At 38.8% G+C, this 27,512-nt stretch overlaps 1 protein-coding gene across 13 annotated transcripts in view; it reads right to left on the bottom strand.

Annotated features, from left to right (window-relative positions):
- Window positions 1–27,512, bottom strand: part of PIP5K1B (phosphatidylinositol-4-phosphate 5-kinase type 1 beta) — a 1,685,295-nt gene that overhangs the window by 937,422 nt on the left and 720,361 nt on the right. For 2 of the 13 annotated variants that reach the window (XM_044064336.1, XM_044064340.1), the window contains exon 4: window positions 802–868. The exons of the other annotated variants lie outside the window; for them this stretch is intronic. The gene's annotated coding sequence lies outside the window, so the exon portion shown is untranslated. The remainder of the gene's footprint in view (window positions 1–801; window positions 869–27,512) is intronic. 13 annotated transcript variants of the gene reach the window in all.

Below are 27,512 nucleotides of genomic sequence, written 5' to 3'. Positions count from 1 at the left end.
CACAACCCACAAGCCAATTTGTAGAGTATTAAGCTAGTCTAGGATCGAAGAGTTGCGCAGTCCAAAAAGAATGGTAATTCCATTAAAAACCTGTCCAACAAAATTCCACACTGGCCAAGTTCCAGTAGCTCGTTTCCTAAACAAAGTGCCAGACGGAAACAGATGTAGTTCCAATAGATCCTTCCCAAGACAAAATGGCAGACTAAAACAGATCTAGTTCCTGTAGCTCTTTTCCCAGACAAAATTCAACACTGAAACGGAATTAGTTCCAGTAAATCTTTTCCTATATGTCTTTGAAAATAGTTGGGCCTCTGCTACACAAGAAGAATGACAAAGCATAAAGGTTTAAATCTACCCAGTCAGACTTAAGTAATCAACTTCAGAACATTATACTGTCCATGACTAAAAAAAATCAAGACAGTCCAGTTGAAAGTGAAATTCTCATACTCTCGGAAGAAAAGCAGAGAAGTAAAAGATAATGCTAAAAATTCGTAGACAGTTTCAATATATCCCTGTTGAAAAAAACTACAAAAGCTATTCAACACAGTACAGATCTCTAATATACATGTATATACAATTGAGGAGTTGTGAAATATGCAAATAATATAGCAAAGCCTAAGAGTAGAACAACTGTCAGAGTACTAGTAGTTCTAATCCACAATGTGACTATTGCTATGGTTTTACATGTGTTTCAGTTAAATTTATGGCATCTTCACATAACTGACACATTTAACTGGTTCAGTGCAAGAAACACATAGGCCACAAAGAAACCCAATGCAATTCTAAACAAAAACAGCTTACTTAGTCAAGGATGGGCATTTGTGGGTTGCCTCCAAAGTTGTACAGTGACAGAGAAGGGGGATTTCAGCTGTGAAGAAATGAGAGAAAAAGCCTGAGAAAACAGCAACATATAAACCATAGAGTAATGAACTTATAGAAAGATTCCTAATCAATCAGTTGCAGAAATGCTATTAAAAGTTAAGCAGGACAGCACATGTGATTTGGAAACTACCTCAGGCTGGGCTCTTATGTTGATGACCTACATGTATGCAGCCCCTTTTAACTGGTGTATGGACACACTCCAAATCTTCCATTAATGTAAGCTACCTGCACCCGAGAGTATTACAGTGAATATAGGATAGCATATTACTGCATTACTACCACATACAGAGGAGTTACTAAAGCAAAATGCACACAAAGGAGTTACAAAGCTGCCAGATCATCCAATAAGCAGCCACAGATACAGATGAAAGGCATTAAACGTGGACAATAAATACTATAAATGAACAGACTATGCAGAGTGGCAGGGTCAAGGAATTTTTAGTGAAAAAGATGAAACAGTGATCTTTGTAAGACAAAAAGGTTTATCTGTGTGAGCACATGATTCTAGACTAAGAAGTGTTAGTTTATAAGCTGGTAATCAAATATGCCTACAGGGCTGTGCCCTGCAATGGATACCATTAACCAGGTAAACAGAGACTTTGAAAAACAAAGGCCATGTCCAGGAAACCCCCATACTGCAAGTGGTATATTTCTTGGTGGCAAGGCTGTGTATGCACAGACATATGCATGCACCTCCCAAAGGCAGCCAAAGTGGAGCTTGCAAGGCTACTCCCGGTGGTTGGGTTAGGGCACACTGCCCAGCAGTACTGTGAGACTGCAGCCCAAGGGAGGCTAAGACGGTCCAGTAGACCCAGTGACTGAAGACAGGAGCTGGTGACAGCTGATAGTCTGTTGAAGGGAGGTATGTAGGAGAGAAAAAAAATAAAAGTAATACAGAATGTACTGTAAAGAACCAGATGTGTGTCATCCCTCTAAACTGAGTTAACAAAAATATGTTTGAATAAAATCAAGAAAATAGCCAAATATGTGGAAAAGAAAGAAGGATTTTCTACAAACCATGTATCCTTGTTCATGCAGGAAAGTCAAAAGGTGAATACTAAAACTGACATAGAGTGTGGCATGCTGAAGTAGAGGAAATTGCTGAGACCATAGCATCAGCTGATTTGTTGAGGGTCAAAAATCCTTGCATTGAACCAGTAGATGATGTACAAAATAACCCAAATCCAGATGTGGTTGTACAGCATGATTTTTATAAAGGAAAACAAAAAGAATCATGCAACTAGAAAAACAACAGAAACTATCAAACTAAGAAAAAAACTAAAGAAGTGGGATAAAACTGTGTTTTCATAATCCTCTGACAAACAGACTTGCAGACATAGTAACCAACACTCTTCTTGTAATTAGGGTTTGAGGAAATGGCCATTTCAAAGTCTCCTAAAAACTCTCCCACATTATCTTCACCGTAACAAAATGGCTTCTAAGTGTTATTTGTCAAAACAGTATAAGCTACATTCTATTGATACTAAGTCAACTTTTCACAGAGTCATAAACTATGTTATGATGTTTAGTCTTGGCTTCAACATGAAGCAAAATGTGAAGGGACATCATGGAAACTAAACACAAATGCATCTGTGCATTGACAAATATTCATATTAAGGGTATGTTTTTCTTTCGGCTTTTCCCGGTTAGGGGTTGCTACAGCGGAACACCAGTCCGCTAATGATTGGCAGTCGATTTTTACGGTGCTGAGGTGCCAGCCTGATGCCCAAACTTCAACGAAGGAAGACAAAGAAATAGCAGTGACATAAAATTAGCACAAAAGGACCCTGCTATTTTTTAAAACTGCAAAAAGATATCAATATATTTGGTGTGCTTGTCTTCCCTATTGACAATTTTACATGGAGCCCTCAAAAGACTTTGCAGCAACTGTGATTCTCTGTCTAACAATCATTTTTTTTTTTTTTTTTTTTTTTTTTAGATTGGACAAAAGGAACATTACAGATTTGTCTTCACTGGCATGGAACTTAACTCATTTGTTGTTTCTATACAATTGCAACAATAAAAATTATATTAAAAATCTTTGCCATATTCTTATAACTGTAGAGACATCTATCGTGAATCCCCCCAAACAAACGCTACCAAAGAAGTTACTCATTTGGTTTGCCAGATAAAGCAGACTGGATGAAGTGACTGACACTTTTAATATTGCAGCTCACAAAAATTATGTCACTGTACAAAATTCTTCCCTCCCTCTCTGCCTGTCTGTCTGTCTTAGCTGTTCAGCCAATAGTTCTGTGGGATATGACATGCAGTAACTGAAAATTCTGCTGGAGATTTGAAACTATGGACTACTTTTCGTTGTTCACAGTCTGTGACATACTGCAAAGGTTTCAAAATTATCATCATGTGTTTTTGCAGAGTGTATTTACTAGGGAACTTGTCATCTAGTTAAGTAACTTGTTCATAGACACAGACAGGACATAGGAACCAGGGATTTCATCCAAATTAAACTTACTTATTCTTTGTTGGCATGTACAGCCGCGGCGGTATGGCAGTAGCGTTGTTACCTCACAGCAAGAGGTTCTCCCGTTCGATTCTCAGCTGGGCTTGGGAGTGCCTTCTGTGTGGAGTCTGCATGTCCTCCCCGCAGTTGGGTAGCGTTCGAAAGACATGCGTGCGTAGATGGGCATGCCTTCGGTTGAAGGTTGGGAGTCGAGCTAGCACCTCGGCGCTTCGTAAAAATCTACTGCCAATCATTAGTGGACCGAAGTTCTGCTGTGGCGACCCCTTACCTGGAAAAGTCGAAAGACAAACAACAATGTTCTTTGTTGGCATGTCAACTAAGATATTCTACAAATCACCAAGTTTAAATCCTAAACATATATTAGGTAGATACAGATAGTTCACTAACACTGGAATCAAAGGGTCAGTTGTCAAAACAATTCTCCTTGAAGAACAGTGTACTGAATTTAAAAGGTGCATAGTATAAACAGAACTACATCCTTATAGCACTAGACTGCACAGCAGTGCACTCATGTAAATGCTGAAGAACCAGTGATTGCTGACCATCAATCATGTTACCAGATCTGCTGCAAGCTTGTGATAATGTAACAGACTCCAAGCACACGGCAGTAATTGAGATGCTTACAGAATGAAACAGAGTGATTCTGACAGCCCTGTCCTCACGAGACAGTTCTTTGTAGTCAAGTTCCTGTTAATTTATAAATCATTCATGTAACAAGAGTAACAGAATAAATGTTGAACCATTTTTATCGCTTTCGTTGGAATTTAAACCTCATCCTTCACATATGTGAAGTAACATGGGATACATACTCCTCTAACATTTCTGCAGAAAGAATCCCTGTGCACAGGCAAAGCAGCCTGACCGTATAACTAAATTCACATTTCTGCAATTCAGATCTGTTAATTACTTTCTATGCCTGCTGTTAATAATGTGCATACAATTGATAATCCATGGCCCAGTGGAACACACTGGCCTTTTACAGAGGACTCTCAGGCAAACAGATGTATATTAAAAATGTTAGCATTTTACATACAAACAAAGGTACAGACATATTTAACATACATATGGAAACATATACATATTTTATTTAACGTTTGTTTACAGGAAAAGTCTGACTGAGACAGAGCCCCATTTTCAGCGGAGGCCCGGGGAGAAACGCTCCAGAGGCATGTCTTTGGAATGGTATTAAAAACGTCCATTCTGTAGAACTGCACAGCAAATCTATTCTCATAACATAAATATTTAGTACAGCAGCAGTCAACATCAGCATGTTGCCAAAGCTATCCATTACTTTTATGCTACAACAGATAAACTGGGCTGTTACTGACAGGCACAGCTTAACAGAATTTTAACTGTACATTCTTTTCTATTCTCCACCTCTCCCATAGATAAATTAGCTTAACTAAAAATGCAGACAGTTAAACACACATGCTCCAAAACATAAACATGAAACATGCAGATCAAAAAACACCATATTTTGCAGAGGAGACACCCCTCATGCATAGGGGCTCTGTCCCCCACACTCCCTGCTACTTGTATATACCAAGACTGACATTGCACCATAGAGAGGAGAGGGCATAATTCCCATTCCCATTATTATAGCAATCTTGCACTGACACCTTGTATCAGCTGATCTGTTGACCAAATGGAGTAAATAAAACAGAACAAACATCACACAATATAATTAGAGAGAGAGAGAGAGAGAGAGAGAGATGGGAACCTGTGTATTTCCCTCATAATTGTCATCTTTTCTCTAGTAGTATATTCTTTGCATGCTTTTATTTATTAATTTATTAACTTACTGTTTTGGAAACTAGGTAAATTGTATTGGTGCACTGCTTCTGCTTTGAAACGAATGGCCTAGAAAGAAGGCCTCCAAATTGGTAAACCTACTATTTGCAGAGTTCTGCTACAGCAAAACTCAGAAGCCCACAGTCTGAAGGCCATTGTTATTGTTTGTCAAGTTAAAGGAGCATTGGCAGTGACTTGCTCACAGACTGAATGATGTGTTATACTCAGAGAAGTAAGAGCAGGTTAGTTTTGTATTTCTTTTTAACCCTTTCCATTTTAAACAAGTAAGCATAAAATCAGAGTGGGCAAATATATATACACGGTTATCTAATTAATATCACTAAGCAAGTATTAGTGGACCCATTGTGTAACCTTTCCATTCTGAACCTTACTGGCTTTGTCCCATGAGAGTGCCGCATGGTATATGGAGTGGCATCACAACAGCTATGTGCCACATCCGTGGGACAAAGCCAGCAAGGTTCAGAATGAAGAGGTTACACAATGGGTGCACTAATATTTGCCCAGTGACATTAATTAAATAGCTATGTATGTTGTCAGGCACCATGCATAAAGTATTCTTTGTTTTGGAGAGTAATTTCATTACATGGTCTTTCATGATAGTTGGTGGCTTGATTCCATTAGTGATAAGTGGATTTGGAATAGATTTCTCTGGTATGAAGTTTGCACTGATTTTATTAGTATGTTGGCAGGATCCACTGGATTGGACTAATCAGTATCCTTATGAATATGCTCAGAGCAATGTTGGGTGCTATTTCTTATTTTTCTGATGTAAGTAAAGAAGGATTTGTAGTTGTTTTTGGCTTTAATAGCTGGTTTAATTTTATGAGATGATTTGCTTTTCTTATGTCATTTTTTTAGTTTCATATCTAGCTGTTTGATGTTCTCCTTAATTTTGGGACCTATGCTCTGCTACATCAGTTTAGGAGTTTCTTTCTTTTATTACATGGTATATTAATGTTTAAGGACCACCACAACCTTAACTTGACAAACAATAACAATGGTCTTGTTTTTAGACAGCCCCTTTACTTGGGTTTAGTTGGGATTGCCAACTTAATACATTTGTCCAGCTATTAATAGAAATGTTCTGTATAACTCTTTGAAATGTCAACATTATGCATAATAATGTTACACTTGAATTTAGAGACTTCATAGTAGAATTGCAGGTGATTTCTATGTTTAAAGTCCTTGAATTCTGTATTATTTGTTCCTAATGGCTTGGAGATTCTGATGGAGAAGGCTACTAGTTTGTGGTCTAATTTGATTAGCGACGGAGATACCTTGGAGATGGTACACATAGATGATAAGTTTGTTATAACCAGGTCAGCTATATTCTGTTCTCTAATAGGTTCTTTAACAATTTGGCCCAGGGAGATTCTGTTCATAAAATCTAAGAATTTTTGAACATATGCTATGTTGGTGGCATAGGTCAACAGTCAATCATGGAGTAGTTAAAAATCACACAGGATAACAGTATTCCTACTTATGGGGACTTCATCGTGAATATTAAGGAAAGTTGTATAATTCTCTGGAGACATGGAGGGAACTCTGTAGCATGGTTTGAACTGAAATCTGATCTTATTTAGTAAGATATGAATCTCTATGAGCTCTACTTGCAAGTGTCTAGGTATCTATCTAGAGATAATGTGGTCTCTATAAATATCATTACACCACCATTTCCAACAGGTCTATACAAGTGGTAATTACAAACCCCAGCCATTGAGGGAGCTCTCTAAGCAAATAAACCAGGTTTCAATAACAAGACATACAGGGATTTGCTCCAAATGCTGGAGGACTTCAAGGTCCGGCATTGTTATTTGGACTTCGAACATATGTAGAGCCATCTTGATGTGGTCCAAAGGTTAATTTGTTTTTGATGTTAGGTTGGGAGGTTCATCAGGTGGACCTTGTCTAAAAATGGTGCAACAGGGGGGGTGGAAAAAGCTTTTTCCAGGATGCAGAAGCTTTGGAATGAAAGTTGAAGACCATCCCTGGTGAAACAAGAAAGGTTGTTAAGCATCTTATCCCATGCTGTGCTGACACATACTGGATTCCCCCTACAATGATGTGAAGAGTTTAGCCAATTTTTAAAGCTCATCATTTTTTCTATATACCTTGGAAGAGTTTTTGGTGATAGAAAGACTCCACTCAATACTAGGGTCTTTCCTACATTTGTGACATGCATGGGTAACTATGTCATTTCTCTCTGCATATCCAATAAGCTGTTGAGTACTAGGTTGTTTACCCCAACACAAGCCATCCGCATGCCATATTCATATTTGTCTGTTTTTAATAGTTCCAAGTGCCCTTGGAGTGTTAGCAATGTTAGCAATCTTGTCTCCTCAGACACTGCTCATTGTCAACGTGCTTTTGCCCAGCCTCATGAGTGTAAAATCCATATGCCTAACTATGGAGTCACCAATCATTAGTACATTTCTATTTGTGTTTGAAAATTGTTTAAACATAATTGGTTTAGGATGTGCTATTTCATTGTGACTAACAGCTGTGTTGTCACTGACCAGTGCTGCAGTATTTAGATTATGTTGGGACTTGCAGCTACTAGTCTGTTGGCCGCTTGGGTGTGCATTTTTTTAGTGCCTCAGCATACGATAATTTAATGTGTATGGATTGTGATGTTCACAGGATAGGTTTGATTGTGGGACAGTGACCTCAAATTTGGTTAGGTAATTACATTTCACATACAGATAGTGAAAAGTTCAGTAAAAGTTCATTGCCTGTGAGTATTAGACAATTCTTACAATGTGTGTATATTATTAAGTGCAATGATGCTAGCAACAGAGGAGGAACTAATTTGCTGACCTTCCATTTTGACCAAGGATGTGATGTATGTCAGGGAAGAATAAGAGAATATAATAATGTTTTGGTTCCTGGGTTAAAGTATTTGTTCAAGAGAAAAGTAGACAATGATTAATTGATGTTTTGAGCACTAAGTTAACAGTATACAGCCAAAATTCTAGTCTAGCCTAGCTATAAGTTTGGTGACAAAATGGGAGAAGACAGTAGCATGTCAGCTCCTAGTTAATGTACTAAGTTGGAATACACTAATTATATGGGAATAAACTAATGGTACAGGAATCTAAAAAAAAGCAAAAAAGAAAACTGAATGCAAATGCCATATTTGATACTTTTGAGCAGTACATTGATTTGGACTTAACAAATGACTTGGAACTACCGTTAATAAAAATATACAGCATTGACAAACTAGCCAGATGACAAGAAGACGGCTGGAATACTAATAAAATCTACTGCATTTATCATGATGAAATTAAGAAAATGACAGAAACTGATGTTTAACTCTAATCAAATAGCTGTGCCAAACCAGGTACACATTTTAATATTGGAGAAAATCCATGAAATACACTTAAGTGTGAAGACAGGGCATTTGGCATGATGTTTTGCCCATGAATGTCTGGGGAAATGGTACAAAAAGAGAAGGCCATCAAAAGTGCTTATCTTGTAGTAGCTAATTAACCAGAAATGTACACATAGGCTACTAATGTATTTCAGTCCAAGAACAGTCTCCAGCTTCCATTTCACTGTTATCAACATATAAAAAGTATGGCTTAGATGCCAACTGAAATCACAGCTGTAAAGCCCAGCACTAAAATGAAGGTTTTCCTTCTCAAATTTCCCTTTATTTCCCTGAAAAAGAATCTACCTGTGTAAAATATTTTGATAAAAGATTAAGGCGTCACACATAAGTTAGAAGAGGTCAGTTAAGGTTAATCATCTGTGAACTGAGGGGGTGGAGCTAGGAACCTTACCTTCTATTTAAGGGGTAAAATAAAACACTGCAGAGCTTTACTGGAAAGGCTCACCCAGACTCTGCTACAGTTTGCTGTGAGGGAAAGGTCAGTTTGCTTTTTTATTTGTAGTATTCTTTATTACTTTATTGCCTTTTTCTATTTTGTATTCTGTGATTTGTTTTCTTTACACTGTGTTTTACTTGTATTCTGCTTTTAACTGCATATTAAAACTTGAAAAGACACCACAGCTCTGCCTCTTGTGAGTTAGGCAGAAATCCCCCCCACCCGGTTACTGTTGTGTGCTTGAACACCACTGTCTTTCTAGTTGCCTTCCCCTTGTGTTAATTTGACCATATATCTCAGTTCCTCTCTGCTTTTACTGGTTGGTGTGAGTAAGCACAAAATTATCATTTTCTGAAATCACTCTCCTTCAGCTATTTAAATTTATTGGCCATCCTACTGTATTCCATAGTACCAGAATAAAAAAAAGTGACCACCCCCTTTCAATCTATCTTGCTGTTTTAAAAATTGTGACTCTCCACTAAAACTTAACTTTTTAGACAGGTAAAACTTAAATTACCTACTTTCACATCTAACTCCTCTAGTGCACACTGCAGTGTTTAGTATAAACCATTTTCATCTTACCTTTAAGCATCTATTGCAAGACCATCAGTTATGGAAGAGCCCACATTCTGCCTCTCAGTAGTCATCCTGGGATTAGTGCTTCTGTTTTCTAATGGTGAGATAAAGTGCAGTTACATTATTTCCTGGAGAATGCTGATCACCAGAAAGCTTAATAACTGCTTTATAGGTGACAGCTTGGAATCTGTGCTTACATTCTGATGCTGGTGAGAGTAGGAGCAGAGTGCATTGATTCCTGACTGTTTCTGGTTGGAGAGTGAGTGTCTGTGCTTAACGTACTTGATTGGTCTGCTTGCTATTCAAGGCATCTACCAGAAAAAGGCTACAAGCCTGCAGACCCTTGCATCATCTGGGACAAGACTGTGGATCATCAAACAGGCTGTGGCCTGTTTCTCTTCTTGGGATTGGTGCTAACATTTTGCTTCTGGTGAGAGAAGAAGCAAAGGAGTATTGTATCCCAACAAAGTGAAGCTGTGGTGAGACCAGCATTAGTAGCAGCCAGACAGTAGCCATTCATGCGACTCCCCTCTTTTCATCATTCTTGACAAGCTAATTCTTTGTTTTCATTAAGTACTGCTTGATTTGTTTCTAACGTCAGAATATCTGCCTAAATACTTCATCCTTAAATTTTCAGGGTCTACGTATTGGTTTACCCTCGAGTGTTTGACAATGCTCTGTACAGACTCAGACACTTTGAGTGACATTTTTCCTGTAAAAGGCTTCAGTACTTAATATAGTGAGCTCATATCCAGGCATGTCTAAAGGTCAGTTCCCTGTGCTTTCTCCTGTCAACCTGCTGAACTTGGGCATCATGAGGCAGTGTAGCAACTGCCTCAAGTACAGAGACAACCCTCTCCTCTTACCTCCCAACACTATGACTTGTGAGAGATGCACATATATAGCCAAATTGGAAGCCAAGCACTCTCCAGCCAAGACTGGATTAGCCAGTCAACAGGAAAAGGATAACACCTGCACCACACCACATTCAACACATAGCCCTGCAGAACATACACCACCATGACCCTCACATAGTAACACAAAACACACACCTACTTTCGCAGAGGCTCTCAATAAAAATTGGCCCAAACAACAGAGACCTCCGAAGCAGAAATGCAAACAACCATCACATCCCAGCACAAACCATGAGACACATAGCTCACATAAACAGTGTGCCACTCAACCAAAGCCCATAAGGCAAAACAACTTACCCAATACACTAGTAATAGGTGACTCAATAGTAAGGCACACTGATGTCCCACTCACTAGGTTGAATAAGGAGAAAGTTATGGTCAGCTGCCTGTCAGGTGCCAGAATCCGCCACATAACGCACATACTTAGGTCACTTCACAACAGTTACAAATATCACTCTGTCATTACCCATGTTGGTGTGAATGACCTGAGACGTACCTCCCTGGACTACATGAAAAGAGACATAGAGGAGCTCTCTGATCTTATAGCCCAGGCAGGTATGACCCTAGCTCTGAACAGTATCCTACCATAACCCAGAATGATACCACAGTACAAGCAGAAAATGACTGACTTCAACAATTGGCTAAGTTTCTGGTGTCATTCTACAGGGATCCATTATTTGTCTGCCTGGGAAGACATAATTGACAGACCTCGATGCTTCACCAGAGATGGCCTGCACCAGTCACCTCAGGGATTTCGGATACTAGCCAAGGCTCTTGCCACTCCTATATTACCTTTTTTAGGCAATGTCCTAAAGACAAAATTACCACCATAACAGCTACAAGCAAACGAAATCTGAGGATTATGCTACTCAACGCTAGAAGTCTAAATCTCAAGCACTCCTTAAAATGGAGAATCTCGACATCTGTGCAGTGACCAATACCTGGTTTAAGGCTCTGGAGAGCACCCCAGCACTACCAGGCTATAATTCATACCACACCTTTCAGCCCCTAAATCTGGACCGAAGTACTAAAGGCAGTGATGTCTCCATATTCATAAAGGATATGCACACCTCCAGATTAGTTGCTCAACATAATGCATCAGAGATACTTCAGGTACAATTAACACTAGGTAAAACTGCAATCCAGGTTGTAGCCTGCTATAGATCCCCCACCATGTCCTAAGACTCCCACTCCACATTCCTAAACACAATGGAAAATATTAGGGTACAACCCAATACCCTTATACTGGGAGACTTTAACTACACCTCCATTAACTATGAAAATTACTCATGTACCAACACACTTGCTCAACATTTTCTGGAATTCATTAATTCTAATGCCCTGGACCAACTCATTCTTACCCTCACCAGGGGTAGAAACATCCTTGACCTGGTCATTACTAACATGGGTGACCATTGCACTATACCAGTAATCAACTCCTTCCTGGTCAGATCTGACCACAAGCTAAACACCATGGATATCCACATCCCACCACTCATCCTAAAGGAAACCACCATAAAAAAAACTCCAAAACCAATTTTGGGCTTCTAAAAACAAAGGTAGCTAACTTCACAACACTCATGCAAATGAAAAATAGGTGCATGACTGCTGAATCATACACCAATGCACTGTATGAACACATACACAAGTGCATGGAATGGGCTATACCAAACAGAACCAAGATGCCCTCCTCCAAAGAAAAGGAAGCCAATCTGGTGGTCCTCCACCATAAACAAACTCTACAACAGAAGGAAAAATCTGTTGCAGAAAAGGGTGAAGTCCCAAGACTGGAAAAGTTCCTTTGTTAGCCTCAGCAAAAAAACTGAGATCCATCATCAAATCCTCTAAAGCCAGCTGTGAAAACAAAATTGCTGCAGATTCTAAAGACAACCACAAGGCATTCTATAGTTATGTCAAGAATATACATGGCAATACTCAGATCTGCTCTGAGTTACAGCACAATGGCAATATATATACAGAACCAACTGATATTGCCAACATATTGGCTGACAGGGTCAGTGCGAACTTTACCCCCTTTTCACCCCCTAAAGGGCCTAACACAATACCTGAGTTATGCCAAGTCCCTATTATCATGGCTGCACAGGTAAAAAAAACACACAGTCCAAAGCCAAGAATATAGCTTCCATGGGACCTGATAATATCCCTGGCTGTGTTCTACATGAATTGCAATGTGAACTGGCACCACACCTGAGTACCCTGTTCAATCACAGCCTCATTTCAGGCTTTGTTTCTACTGAATGGCGCACTGCTACGGTCATCCCACTCCACAAAGGGGGAGCGACTACAGACCCTGGGAACTACCACCCCATTAGCCTGATGAGTCTGATATGTAAGCTCATGGAGCGCATCATCATGGACCTTATAAATAAGGACATAGGGAATCTCCAAACTCTGGATTCCACGCAGTATGGGTTTGTGAAAGGTAGATCATGCATGCTCAACCTGAGAGACTTCTTCAAGTCTGTCACCAGAGCTGTGGATGAGTGCAAGGTAGTTCACACAGCCTATCTAGATCTTGCCAAGGCCTTCGACACCATCTCTCACTCAGGAATCATAGACTCACTAAACTAGGTATAAACCCCTATGTAATAAGATGGGTTGCCAACTGGCTCAAAGATAGAACCCACACTGTGAAAGTAGCAGACTCCAAATCTGACTACCGACGAGTTACAAATGGTGTCCCACATGGATCGGTCCTAGGTCCTCTCCTGTTTGGCATCTACTTCTCTGAAGTTCAAGCCAACACAAAGGGACTCCGGCTGACCAAGTTCGCAGATTATTGCAAACTGGGAGCCATTATTGATTCTCCAGCTGATGTAGAAATTCTAATAAAAGGCCTCACTGACACCAATGACTGGTGCCAGAATCATGGCCTTAAGCTCAATGCCAAAAAGTGCATTATCATTCCCTTTGGGAAAAATTCGGTGCCCATGAACTACCACATAGGTAGTAGTCCACTAAACACCGAAGGGGTAATAACAGACCTGGGGACACAGGTTGACAGCAACCTCTCCTTTGATAACTACATTGCCACTGTAGTCAGAAAGTCCTTCTATGTGACACATCTCATTACAAAAGGTTTCTCATCCAGGAAGAAAGAGGTCATAATCCCTCTCTACCCATCCCTCATCAGACCTGTTATAGAACAGAATGCCCCATTTGGTATGTACCTCATTAGACATCTACAACAACTGGAAAGGCCACAAAAATACCTCACTAAGAGGATCTTAGGCCTTAGACACATGCCCCATATGGACAGACTCAAAAAACTCTGCTTGATCTAAAAAGCCATGTCTTACCCAGAGCTGCTAGATATGCTATGCCTAAAGAAATCCCAATCCCTCTGTGCCACACACTCCAGGAACCTTAACCTCATTACCACAATAAACTGAACATGCTGGAGGGACAGGTTCCTAACCCAGAGACTTCCCATACTCTGGAACAAACTTCCCATTCACGTCAAGCAGAGCACTTCACTGACCCTCTTTAAGAGAAATCTTAATGAGTGGGTGGGCAATAGGAAGTTCACCCCGGGGATCACTTCAGTGGCCTTGCTTGACAGGGGCACTGGGAACTAACTTTGGGTAGCATAATGCCAGGGAATCTTCTTGGGTTAGGCTTATATAGGCCCCAGGGCTATTAGCCTAGTACACACCTATGAATCTATGAACCTTGGAACACTATACATAATAAACCACATAGCTTTTGCCCTTTATAGATCTTAGTCCAATATGCCAACATGTGAATTCCTAAACTTCTAAAGAAACCTTACCAGTCACCTGAGCTATGGTGTTAAAACTCAACTGACAAAGACATATGCAGTTAAAGATAAAACAACAGCAGCCCAGCTCTATGGTACAGAGGGTAAAGCCTTGGCTACAACCCAAGTGACCCAAAGTTGAATTGCTGCTTAGGTGCTGGAACAGCTGGGCAGGGAAGGTAGGGAATGAGGGGCTGATACTTGATCCCCCATCCTAGGTAGAAAGGATGGTTCTTCCAGCACCATGCAAGTGTGGACTTATATACGCAGGCTTAGTGGTATCAAACCTGTAAAGGAAGCACTCAGTAACATCTGAATGGAAACATGCAAACACATGGAGATGGTATAGGGTGCCTCCATACACATGTGGAGAGGGTATAGGGTGCCTCCATACACACATGGAGAGGGTATAGGGTGATTCCAAGGTGATGTGAGTGCTTGTGTCAACTACCAGGTCTGGGTAAGGGCCTTAAAAAAACAGCCACATCGCCAGGATACCAGTAAGGGCACAAATCACCTGCTTTATTGCCTAGTCAATGGCTCCTTCAGCTGTCTCTTGCATTCATGCTGAGGAAAAACATTACAAAGAAATTAATGGGTTCAGGACCAACGGACAGAATCCTAATAGCAGGTAGGCTTGGAGGTAAAAAAACTCAGAAAACAAAACAATAACTGAAATATCACATATTGAAACAATACCTGAATATATATATATATATATATATATATATATATATATATATATATATATATATATATATATATATATATACATATAGATATAGATATATATATATATATATATATATATATATATATATATATATATATATATATAGATATATCAGCAAGCAATAATGTATGACAGGGTGTGTGTTAATGTGTAATTAACAGCAGCCCAGGGGTGTTAGGCATTGGGCCTTTACACCCTTGGAAGGGCATTACACATTAACACATACCCTGGAAGGCATTCTTGTGCTTAGAGGACAGGTTTTCTGTAAAATTGTTGTGTTTTACTTACTTTTTTAAGTATTATTTTTTTTTACATATATTTGATGTAAAATAGTTCCTCCGCCTAATGTTTCAAACTTGCTGTAGTATATGTTAATGGTGTTGTAGGAAGCATTTTTCATGCAAAATATAGCACTTTAAAAATTTTCTGGCATTTACTTTTTTTTGTTCCTTTCTCCTAAAATGTTTGGTTTGTTGCCATTTATTAGAGATTGATAGATTGATATCTGTAAATGATGACATAAATTTGAGTTTCATACTTTCTTTTCATTTAGAAAATTCATTCTAACATAAATCCTGTTATTTATGCAACTTTTAAGAGAACAATAATTGAAATCTGCTCCTGTTTTTGAGACTTTGTTTTCCCTTTATTTTATTAATCCATATTTTAAGCTGAAAAGTTGAGAGGTATATAGACCTCTTTACTACTATTGCCAATGGTCGATTTCTCTCATGCAGGCACAAATACACACACTTCTGCAACAGAAAATGCAAGCTGACACAAATCCTAATGTTGAATTAATGTTGTGATTTTACAACAGGATCATGTCAAAATATATTGTTATTTTGAGCCTTTGTTCCCCATTAATTTTATGCTTATCCAGATATTTTGAAGTAAGAGGTCGAGAGGTATGCAGACCTCTTAACTGCTGCTGCTGCCAGGGATCACGCTCACTCTTCCCACTCTCTCCTTCTCTCTCACGCATACACACACACACACAGTCTCTTCTGCTTTCATGCAAGCATCCACTCTCACTCACAAAGATACACACACACACACACACACACACACACACACACACACACACACACACACACACACACACACACACACATACACATACACACACACACACACTATTTTAAATTTCTTTTCTTTTTTACTTTACACTTGCTAAACAGCAAAAGCGCTGCTTAGTGAGTGTAAAATAACAGCTCCCTCGATCTCACTGTTCACTCTCTCTCTTACACACATACACAGTCTCTTCTGCTTTCACACACACAGTCTCCTTTGCTTTCATGCAGGCATACACTCACACATGCAGAGAGAAAAGCAAACACACTCATACACATAAATACACGCACATTTTCTTGTTTATTTTTTTTTTTAACACTTGCTAAACAGCAAAAGTGCCGCTTAGCGAGTGTATAACATCTCAATTGATCTCAATTTTGCTCACATGCATGCATACACTTACACATAGACATAAATACACACACACTTTTCTTTTAGTTTTCTTTTTTTTTTTTTTTTACATTTTTGTGCTGTGATAGCGTTATCACCTCACAGTAAGACGTTGTCCTGTTCGATTCTCAGCTAAAGCGTCTTCTGAGTGGAGACATGCATGAATGGGTGTACCTTCATTGAAGGTTGTGCGTCAGGCCTGGCAAGTCGATACATAAAAATCTACTGCCAATCATTAGCGGACCGGAGTTCTGCTGTGGCGACCCCTAACCAGGAAAAGCTGAAACATTCACTAAACAGCAGAAGCACTGCTTAGCAAGCATGAAATAAAGGCGGCCTTTAGTTTTTTTCTGTCTGAGCTCTTTGATGGCTTGATATGATGCCGTGAAGTGGTGAATTCATTTTTCAGTGGGCATTGCTTCTATATTAATACCCTGATGGAGAACGTTCATTCTCAAGTAAGGATGCAATCCACGGATCACCCATTCTCTAAATATAAATAATAAATTAAATGGTGAAAAAAGAAAAATGCACATTAATAGTTTAATGGTATGTGACAATGCCCCCTTAGTTTCCTAAACCTGCCCTGACTGCTGATGGTTCACTGAAACAGACTGTTCCTGAGTGGTTCTTCATATTACGAATTTGTGCATGACTTTTGCTCATTCAGGTGGTACAATGACTGGATCAGCTAAGTAGCAGAGATAAAATGTCGAAGACAAATTCAAGATTCCTTGATTTATCCAAAGCTTTTGACATGGTTATCACCATCTCCTCTTACATATTATGAAATCTCTATCACTCGATTCCTTAGCCATCAGTTGGTTTAAATCTTACCTTGAAAGCAGACAGCAGGCAGTACTTTGGCGCAATAACCTTTCTAATCTCCTGCCCATCTCCCTTGGTGTCCCTCAGGGTTCCATATTAGGTCCACTGCTATTTTCCATTTATATTAATGACCTTCAGTTAGTAATTCCACATACTACATGCATTCAATATACAGATGATTCTACTATTATCTTCTCAGCTACTTCTCAAACTGAATTACATACCCTAACCCACAAAGCATTTAATACTGTCGAACAATGGTTCACTCACCGTTGCCTCCTTCTTAACCCAAAAAAAACTAAAATGCTACTCTAACTATGGTGCACTTATTTCTTATTTCCCCCAACCCAACTACTAAACTCCTAGGAATAACAATTGACAATAACCTCAACTTTGATATTCATATTAATAACACTATAAAAACAATCAATAAAAACTAGGATCCCTCTATAGAATCAAACCCTTTCTAACAGCAGCAGCCAGGGCTGCCATCAAGGGAGCCCGCAGGATTTTTTGCAGGGGGGGGTGCAAACCCAAGCCCCGCCCACGAAGCCCCACCCCCTCTGCTGCCACCACCAACTCAGCCCCACCCCCCCACCCAAGCAGCCATTCCAGTGTCCCATTACTTGGCTATTTCTCCCCATTTCTCATAGACACTGTTCAAATCTCTCAGTGTTTATACTGTTTTATGCTTTACTTCTACAATGATTACAGATATCTGGATTTCATTTACAACTTTTATTTCAAATTTTATAGCACAAACACTGATAGACATTTACTAAATCTAAACAAAGCAATAGTCTTACAATGAAAACAGACTTAGCATTAAAACTTCTCTACCTTTGAAACCCACATTCACTGAAACAGCATCGAAACCCACATTCAATGAACATGCATCTGGCCAATGGCAGGGTAAGTTTACCATTGGCCTGTTTCCAAATCATAGGCTCCTTGCACACATTTTTAGAACCATGCAAATGTTCTTTGATTCACCTTCCTGACTGTATTAATTATACTACATAATAATTGAATTATATCCCTTGTATAATACAGCACCACTTGTTAAGAGTGTGTTTTAAATTTATAGTTCTGAGTATTTTTCCTTTAAGCAATGAAACAAATCATATGAACCAATAATGACAACCTGCCCAATTCAGAACAAGTTGGTATATTGCAATAGGGAATGGGTGGCAGGCTGAAAAACAGGTTCATAGTTATTAGGTGTCTCATCCAAAGGAGGACATACTAAGAACTGCAGTACCATACCCCCCTTAAAATACAAATGTGCATGCTGTATGAATAGAACCTACAGCCCTTTGCATCAAGATGCAAGTATGCTACCTGCTGTGCTAACACTGCTTTAAAATTCTATACTACAATAATGATACCATTTGCTAAACAAAACAGTTGCACATTTTAAGCAGATTTAGCATGAGCAGCAGTAACCTTTGCTTCCCTTGAAGCTCACAATTCCTTGAAAATGCACTTGAAAATAAATTCCACCTGTTAGAGCTAACTAGGGCATTTCTCTCTCTCTCTGACTCTGTCACACACACACACACACACACACACACACACACACACACACACACACACACACACACACACACACACACACACACCTCAACTTCTTAGTGCAAGAAATACATAAATAGATTTTTTTCAAAGTTACAACTGTAAACTCTGTGCGACCATGGTGTGTGTTTGTTTTTGACAGAGAGGTATAAAGGAACTCATGGCTATGTATATAGTTGAATCTCTCTGTACTGAAGTACTCCCTACCATGATGCTGCTTTAATAAATAGTGTGTTTGCATTCAGAAACTTTTACAGTTTTTATACTGAATTTTATAGCTACATGAATTAGAACATAACCAATTTCCTTTTCAGAGCCTAAGCTAAAAAGTCCACTCCTTACAAGCACTGCTTCCCCTGGAAAACATCTATATATGCATCATCACAGAGACCTAGTTCAAGACCGATGACAGCACTCCTTTAATGCAGGATTTCAATACCTGCCACAAGTTCAGGCCTATCACCCAAGATGAAAAGGTGATGGTGTCTACATATTCTTAAAGAACATTTCATCTCCAGACTTGCTAGGTGAGATAATGACGTGGAATTCCTCTGCATCCAACTTAGCATTAACAAAACTCCTTACTGTGTCATACCCAACTATAGGTCCCCTCTATGTACACCATCAGTCCATATCTCCTACCTAACTAATATGGTGTCCCTATGCATTAAGCCAACACCATTATTCTAGGAGACTTCAATCACATTTTCTTCCAAAATTGCCATTTTGAGGAAGGATTATTAGGGGAGAGAAACATTTTGAGCCAAAATTGGGGACAATGGAGAGGTTTGGATATTCCTAATTCTACAAAGCGATTTGCACATACCTCTCAACCTCTTAGTGCAGGAAATCTGGACAAGGCCAAATATATTGGGGGAACATACAAACACTATTAAAAATTGCTCTTGTATAAACTTAAGACAGTTGATAGAATAACAGGTCTTGCATTAGCATGCATTTTTCTGAAGGTTATGACGTCTGAAACTCATGTCTGTCATTTAGTGACTTCATTGTATGAGGAACAAACCAAAAATAAGAAGCAAATATCTATTCATTCTGCAAAAATATGGACAACTGAGAGGTATAGTTCAACCGGGGCTGTCTGAGTTTGCTACCCCCCCCTCACAAAATCATGGTCGAATGGAGCCTCCCCCCTGCTGCCATTCCAATGTCCCATTCCTTGGTTATTTTGCCCCATTTACCATAAACACTGTAATGTGCATACTGCTTTACTTCTGCGATGATTTAGATTTCATTAGAAAGTTTTATTTTGCATTTTACAGCACAAACCCTAATAGATATATGTTAAACAAAGCAATGCAGTCTCACAATGTTAATAGACTTAGCATTAAAACTTCTCTGCCCTTGAAACTCACATGCATTGAAACAGCATTGAAACCCACATTCAAAGAAAATACATTTTGCCAGTGGCAGATAAAAATTAACTCTGGGCTGTTTTCAAAATCATAGGCTCCTTGAACATGAAGCATACACATGCTCTTTGATACACCTTCCTGACTGTATTACATTATATTCCTTGTACAATATAGTACAGTTGTTAAGAGGGCATTTTAAATTTATTGTTTTGAACATTTTTCCAGTAAACAATGAAACAAAATGCATACGCCAATGATAAAACTGCCCAATTCAGAACATTTCCATCATAAAAAGTCTACTCAACCTTCTATAGTCCACCAGTATCAGTAAATATGCACAATCGCTGAAGTAGTAAAATCCACATTAAAGAAATCTGTAACTAATAAAGAGGTTGCTGCTAGCAAACAACTTTATATGTCATTGTTTCATCTACAAATAAAGTGCCTGTTGCCCTTGAAGAATAAATTGCCTTTGTTGCATGCATTAAAAAAATGATAAGCTAGTAATACCACAACAGGAATGGATAGCAAACTGATAACAGGTTCATAGTCACTAGGTATCTTTGTCAAAAAGGACTGCAGCATCCACCCCCTTTACAACACAGTACAGTATCAGCAATGCATCTACCTACTGTGGAAGTAGAACCCACAGCCTTCAGCATCAAAAGCAAGTACACTACCTGTTGTGCTATTAACAATGCAAGCAGACTAAGCATAAGCAGCACTAAACTTTTGCTCCCCTGCAGCTCTCAGCTCCTTGTAAAATCTACTCGACACTCAGCTGTATCTCTGAACTTTGCAGCACTAGAAATCTGGAAAATGCCAAAATTTATTGGGGGGGGTGCAAAAGGCCAAAAACCAGGGACACATTTTAAACATTGCTTGTATAATGTTGGAAAGTTGCTATAATAAAATACTGCGTTATCACCATACATTTCACTGCCACGTCTTGAACCCAGGAGACCCTGTGCAAAACAGTCAGAGCAACATACCACTACGCCAAATCAGCTGTTTTGTGAAAGAGGAAGACTGAAACTTAAATGGCTACTATTTGGTGAATTCAGTTCTCACCATAGCACAGCTGTCAACCTCTTAGCAAAAAACATCTGGACAAAGCCAGTAATGGGGGAATATAGCCCCCAAACATATTCATTGAATTCAGTTCTTACCATAGCTCTCAACCTTAGCACAAAACCTGGATGAAGCCAATAATGGGGGGATTACAGTCCCAAAGATAGGGATACATTTCAAATATAAATCTTATCTTAGAAAATTGCTAGAATAAAACCTTTTGTGTTACCATGCACTTTCTGAAGAATATGAAGTCTGATATTCAAATGAGTGTCATTTTTTTTTTAACATTTGTTAACCAGGAAAGTCTGAGTTGGAACAAAAGCTAATTTTTAGCAGAGGCCCAGGGAGAAACACTCCAGACAGACACAAAAACAGGGAGGGCATACAGATTCCACACAGAAGGTAAGACACCCCAGCCAAGAATCAAACCAGAGAACATGTAGCTGTCAGGCAACAATGCTAACACTGCACCAATGCACTACTCGCTTTGCAAGGACACAAATACAGAAACCACATATTTTATGAGGAACAGAACAAGTATGAGGGAAAAACCTGCAACATTTTTACAAATGGTGGTGGGTAGGGAATTCAGGCTCTTGCCACTTGTACCCAAGGTACAGGTTTAATCCTTATTCTCTACCCACCACCATGTAGCACCTGGGGAATTACACACACACACACACACACACACACACACACACACACACACACACACACACACACACACACACACACACACACTTCTCTTCAATGGGAAACGTACTCATAAAACGTAGGCATCATGTCTGTCTCATTTAAAAATGCTAATGCTGCAAGCTTTGTCACTACTAATTGTAACATCATAGGTGTATTATATAATGCAGCTAGCCCAAGAGTTTGAACCTTTCTCCACATATTACACCCAAAATGAAATAATCATCCTTTACATATAACCTCATTCATATTCACTTTTATACTTTTCACAGCAGCGACTTCAAAACTGCAGAACATACAGCTAACATTACAAGTTAAACCATTAGTATTCAGCAGCTGAAGTAGTGCAAATCATGTTGTATAAGTTTAATGATTTTTTACTCGATAGGCAGTAAACAAGAGGAACACCTTTACTATAGGCTCCATATTTCACTACAGTATGTATGGTATATAGTTGCCTGCATGCAAACAGTTCCTTTTATGAAATAAGTACCGTCCATGATGAGCCATACATCTGACATACTCAAATCAGAATTTTGGACAGTTGTTAACATCACCACTATATTATCAGTTAATGAGTCGGACATTTTCTTTTGTATAAATTCCCCTCCTTTTAAAGAAATCCCTGCTGCATTAATATTTATTAAAGTTAACACAGTAGCTATATGTCTCCCTCTATACTTTAAACAAGCTCTGCTAACTTGTTGCAGTAAAGATCTTCTACTTGGATGTGTAGCAGCAAATTCTACTGACGAAGATGCAATTGCATCACCTACAATAACACAGGCTGAAGACCGAGATACTTTAGCTCTCTGCTTCAAATTAAAGCAAGCAGGATACGTTTCTATTTCACTAAGTTCATCGGAGTGATTATGTGCAATGGATTTTACCAATGCTTCACTGGAGGTAACACAACCTGTTATAGCACTTTCCTGACCTATTTTGAGAAGACTTATACTTACAACATCAATACTTTTGTGTCTTAGAGCACTTCTCCAAATAATATATAAAGCCTTCGATTACTAACATTTCTCCTCCTCTTTGGGATTTGGTAGTCTGATACACATCTCCATCATTCTGGGCTCGTAGCATAGCACATTTGCCATATTTAGAACAGGTACATTGTAGAACCAGGTTAAACTATTAGACTAATTTAAAGGCACAGTGCATACTCTATAAGTTGTTGCCATGTTCAGAGAAATAAATTCTTGAGATATGTACTTTCAACAAACTGCATTTTTGTCAAAGTAGAGTCCGTGAACTACCGTTCGGTGGAGTGTAATTTTTGATAGGAAGAAGTAGACTCATATAACACGTCCCATCTTCAGAAACCGTTTTTCACACACACACACACACACACACACACACACACACACACACACACACACACACACACACACACACACACACGCCCCATCTTCAGAAACCATTTCACACACACATTACTCACTCTGAAAGTGTCCCATCTTCCGTCCGTTTCAGTTCCCGCTCGCTCACAAGTGTCCCATCTTCAAGTCCGCCGTCCGTTCCATTTTCCGCTTGCGAACCCGAAACCATTCGTTTCAGTTCCCGCTTGCAAACCTGAAACCGTCCGTTTCAGTTCCCGCTCGCAAACTTGACACTATGTGCACTACGCGATGATGTCAGCGCGACTGGACTTCTTTCTTCTTAAAGAAGAATGCCCTTAAAAAAAACAAAAAACAAAAAAAAACAAACTTTTTTTTAAATTATAAGATTAACTAGTCAGCCGATTCCAGGGGGGTGCAAGTGCACCCCCTTGCACCTGCCTGCGGGCACCCTTGGCTGCCATAGCAAGAACTCACCTTATCTCTACTCTCCTCTATGCCTCACCTATTTATACAAATCTTTCTAAAAACAACCTCAGCAAACTAGCAGTATCCTATAATAATATTGCTCGATTTGCTACTGCCTCTCCTTTCAGAACTCATCACTGCCTTAATCTAAAACAACTTGGCTGGCTTGAGTTTCTACATCATCTACAATATCTCCAGCTTGCTATAGCCCACAAGATCTTCTCTCAACCCACAAATACACCAATACTCTCAATACCTTTTCACCCCATACAGCAATCCTAAAAACCTACGTTCATTCAACAAACTTCTTGTTAACACTTGCAGATCTTCCAACTCAGCAGGTGATACCCTGTTCTCTAATACTGTTGGAAAGTTCTGGAATTCACTTCCTACTGAGCTCACTTCTCTGTCATCTCCTACACTATTTAAAAAGAAACTAAAATTATATCTCAATACACACTGGTTATGTTCCTGCACTAACCCTGACTAACTTTCCTACATCTCATCATTAACATCCTTCCATCATTATGTATGTATATTTACTTTGTCTTGAATTTCTACAGTACCCCTTACTGTTCTTGCTAAGCTCATTTGAACTATTCATGTTAATATTGTTATAATGAATGCTCATATATTGCTATTATGAAAAAAAAAATTAATTTTTGTTTACTTTTCAAACAGCTACCACTTTCTAAATTCAGTTTTGTATGTATCTTTACTGTTACTTCTTTTTATATATTATATGGGAGTTTTATATTTGTATTTTTCTTGCATATGTCTTTGGAGCTTTTCTCCCCGGGCCTCTACTGAAAATTGACATGTATCCAGCCAGACTAGCCCGGTCAACAAATGTAAAATAAATAAATAAATAAATAAATAAATAAATAAATAACTAAATAGCAACTGAAGAGAGATCAGGCATGTGACATCAATATTATCTTGTGTTCTGAAAAATAAGTTTCCAATAATTAAACGAATAATCTAAGGAAAATGTATGTAATACATCAAAACAACTAAGATGAAAAATAAACCAAGAGTGCTACAGCTCTTCTCTCTTTCTGGCATGACAAATCTGTAGCAGACTTCTATTCTATTTCTAGCCCTCTACAGATACAAACAGATGTCTGATGTCTGATGACTGATGATTGTACTCTAAACCATCACACTTTTATGAAGAATCAGTAACATCCCACAACAGGACAAAAATAGTCAGTGGATTCAGATTAGTGTATGTGTCTTCCTCTACTGGCAATAAAGAACGTAACTTCTTGGAACTGTGACTAGGGAGGGAGATGAATCCGACATGTTGAGCCTCCAGAAACCTGTCTGATGAAAGCAACATTGTTTCAACTTGCACTTCCAGATAATGAAAACTGCAAACTCGTAGTTACCTTTCTATGCAATTTTACCTGTAACAAAAAGACTGAGGTTGGGATTCAGTGACATGAGCTGCAGAAAAAGCAATTCAGAAGCATATTTAGCTGCAGTGAAGAAGACCTCATCATTGGCTAAACTGCTAATTTAAATTGCCTTTAATTATCGCTAGTGCTAAAAAGATTTTGTGGAGGTAACTACTATTCCCAGGCATCACACTGGCAGAAGCTCCTGCTCATTTATTCATGTAGACACGTGGACACATGCACACACACACACATACACACACACACACACACACAACTCCACCACCACTCCACTGAATTTCAGAATTTCACTAAACTTACCTGCAGAGTGGTCTGTTCAATTGACTTGAATGCATGACTTTCATCTGTTTGACAAGTTAATGATTAGAAGTGTTTGTACATATTCTTCTTATATGATGATTAATGGTTAATGGAATGATTAAAAATACACTGTTTTCAAAAATATATATTTTTTAATGGCAAATTATGGTTCAAACATCTAATGTTTAATTATAGGTATGCATTTAATATTAAAATGAATGAAAGGTTAATGAACACAGCCATCTGTGCTAATTTATACAGATAAGCAATTCTCTGAATCGCTCATCTGTGTAAACCAATTACCACATTTAGTTCTGGGGACAGCACATGACTAGTTAGCATTAGATGCTTCCTGGATTATCTCATTACCCTGTAGTATGGCTGGTGGGACTGCCTTTCACAGTGATTTTTTTGCTTGTGGAAAATTACTGTGGTTGGGTGGTCTTTGAATTGGAAAGGGTTACTGTAAGGGCTGCTGCTCATGGTAGGTCTAACCAATTATGGTAATCCTTTCCCAGGGTTAGTCATTCCAGGCTGTGATAAGATAAACTAGTAATTCAATCTCCCCTCATGCAGACGCACAAGACAGTCTAACAAACTAAGTCTCTTTTTTTTCTTTTGGAAACTTATCTGGGGAACTCATCTGAAAAAAATCAAGCTACATGACCCAAATGATTTTTTTAGACTACTTTATTTGGCCTAAAAATATTCCATATATATGAACATGGCATGTGTAATAAAATAACTATTTTCTATTGTTGACTAACATACTAGTTGATAAAATAGCTAGGATAAAAACCAAACTCAAATCAAATATACTAGAAGTTGAAATTCTACCACAAGATTGTAACATATGTTGGCATGATAAAGGCCTCAAAAGATCGTAGAGTATCATAGTCATATATGCTAACACCATCACATGCAGTCAGTACTTTATTTATCAACTACCCCAGAGAAAGATTTACTCCCAGACATGGCAAAAGTTAACCAATGTATTTCTTTCAGTCTGGGTTGTATGTATGCCCCATTAGATATACCTAAAGGCACATATAAGAACAATCTTCTTTGTTCAATCAGCAGTATAGAAAGAAGACAGATTGTCTTAGGTTGTGATGCCTGTGCACTGACCCAGCAATCAAAGTATCGAGAACTACCCAACAAAGTGAGATCTCTTCTAACAATCGATCAAAAGATACATTCTCAATTAGTAAATGAACACAAATGCATACAGCAAATATCTTGGCATAGCATTGCCTTGGCACAAGTGAAGAATCGATCCAAACCGTGATCCTATCAATGTCCTTTAGATATTTCTGCCACATTTTGCAGATACTACCAAATATCATTGCAGTTCATACCCCCATGTATTCCCCCCAACTATGCATTCTGTAACATCTAAGGAATCACTTAATTTTCATCTTTTTGCAGTCCTGACCTTACTTTTGCAGAGCCTACTGCCTAAACATAGAACTACTTCACCAGCTTTCAATAATGTTCAGGGTGAACACCTCAAACTCTCAGCTGAAACAATTGCCTCCCCTGCTTCAACTCTTATTAATAACTCTTCACATACATCCTATATCTCCAGTCTATGGAACTCCTTCCTCATCGCCCCTTTTTGTAAGACTGGCATATCAGCCGAACTACCAAACTACATAGTAGCCCTTCTCTGTCTTACCACTAAAATACTCAAGAGGTGTGTTTATAGACAGGTTAAGGCATAGTTAAGAATAAGTTACCTTCTTTCTGTTACTCAGCTTGATTTTTGGCAAGGACATAGCATTGAGTCTGGTCTTCTCAGTTTCAATGATTCCACCTGTGATAAACTAAATAATGGAGAAGTGGTGGGCTCTGTTTTTTTCTGCTTTCCTCTATGGCTGTCAGTGATAACTCACATCTGAAGACTACTCCAAAAGCTAAAACCATGCCGCAATGCCTCTGGCAACCTTCCAGCAAA

This window comes from Protopterus annectens, chromosome 2.part2 (assembly GCF_019279795.1).
Source record: "Protopterus annectens isolate FY-2018-M chromosome 2.part2, PAN1.0, whole genome shotgun sequence".
Classification (NCBI taxonomy): Eukaryota; Metazoa; Chordata; order Ceratodontiformes; family Protopteridae; genus Protopterus; species Protopterus annectens.
Note: the sequence above shows the minus strand (reverse complement) of the source record. Positions and strands in the feature narration are given on the sequence as shown.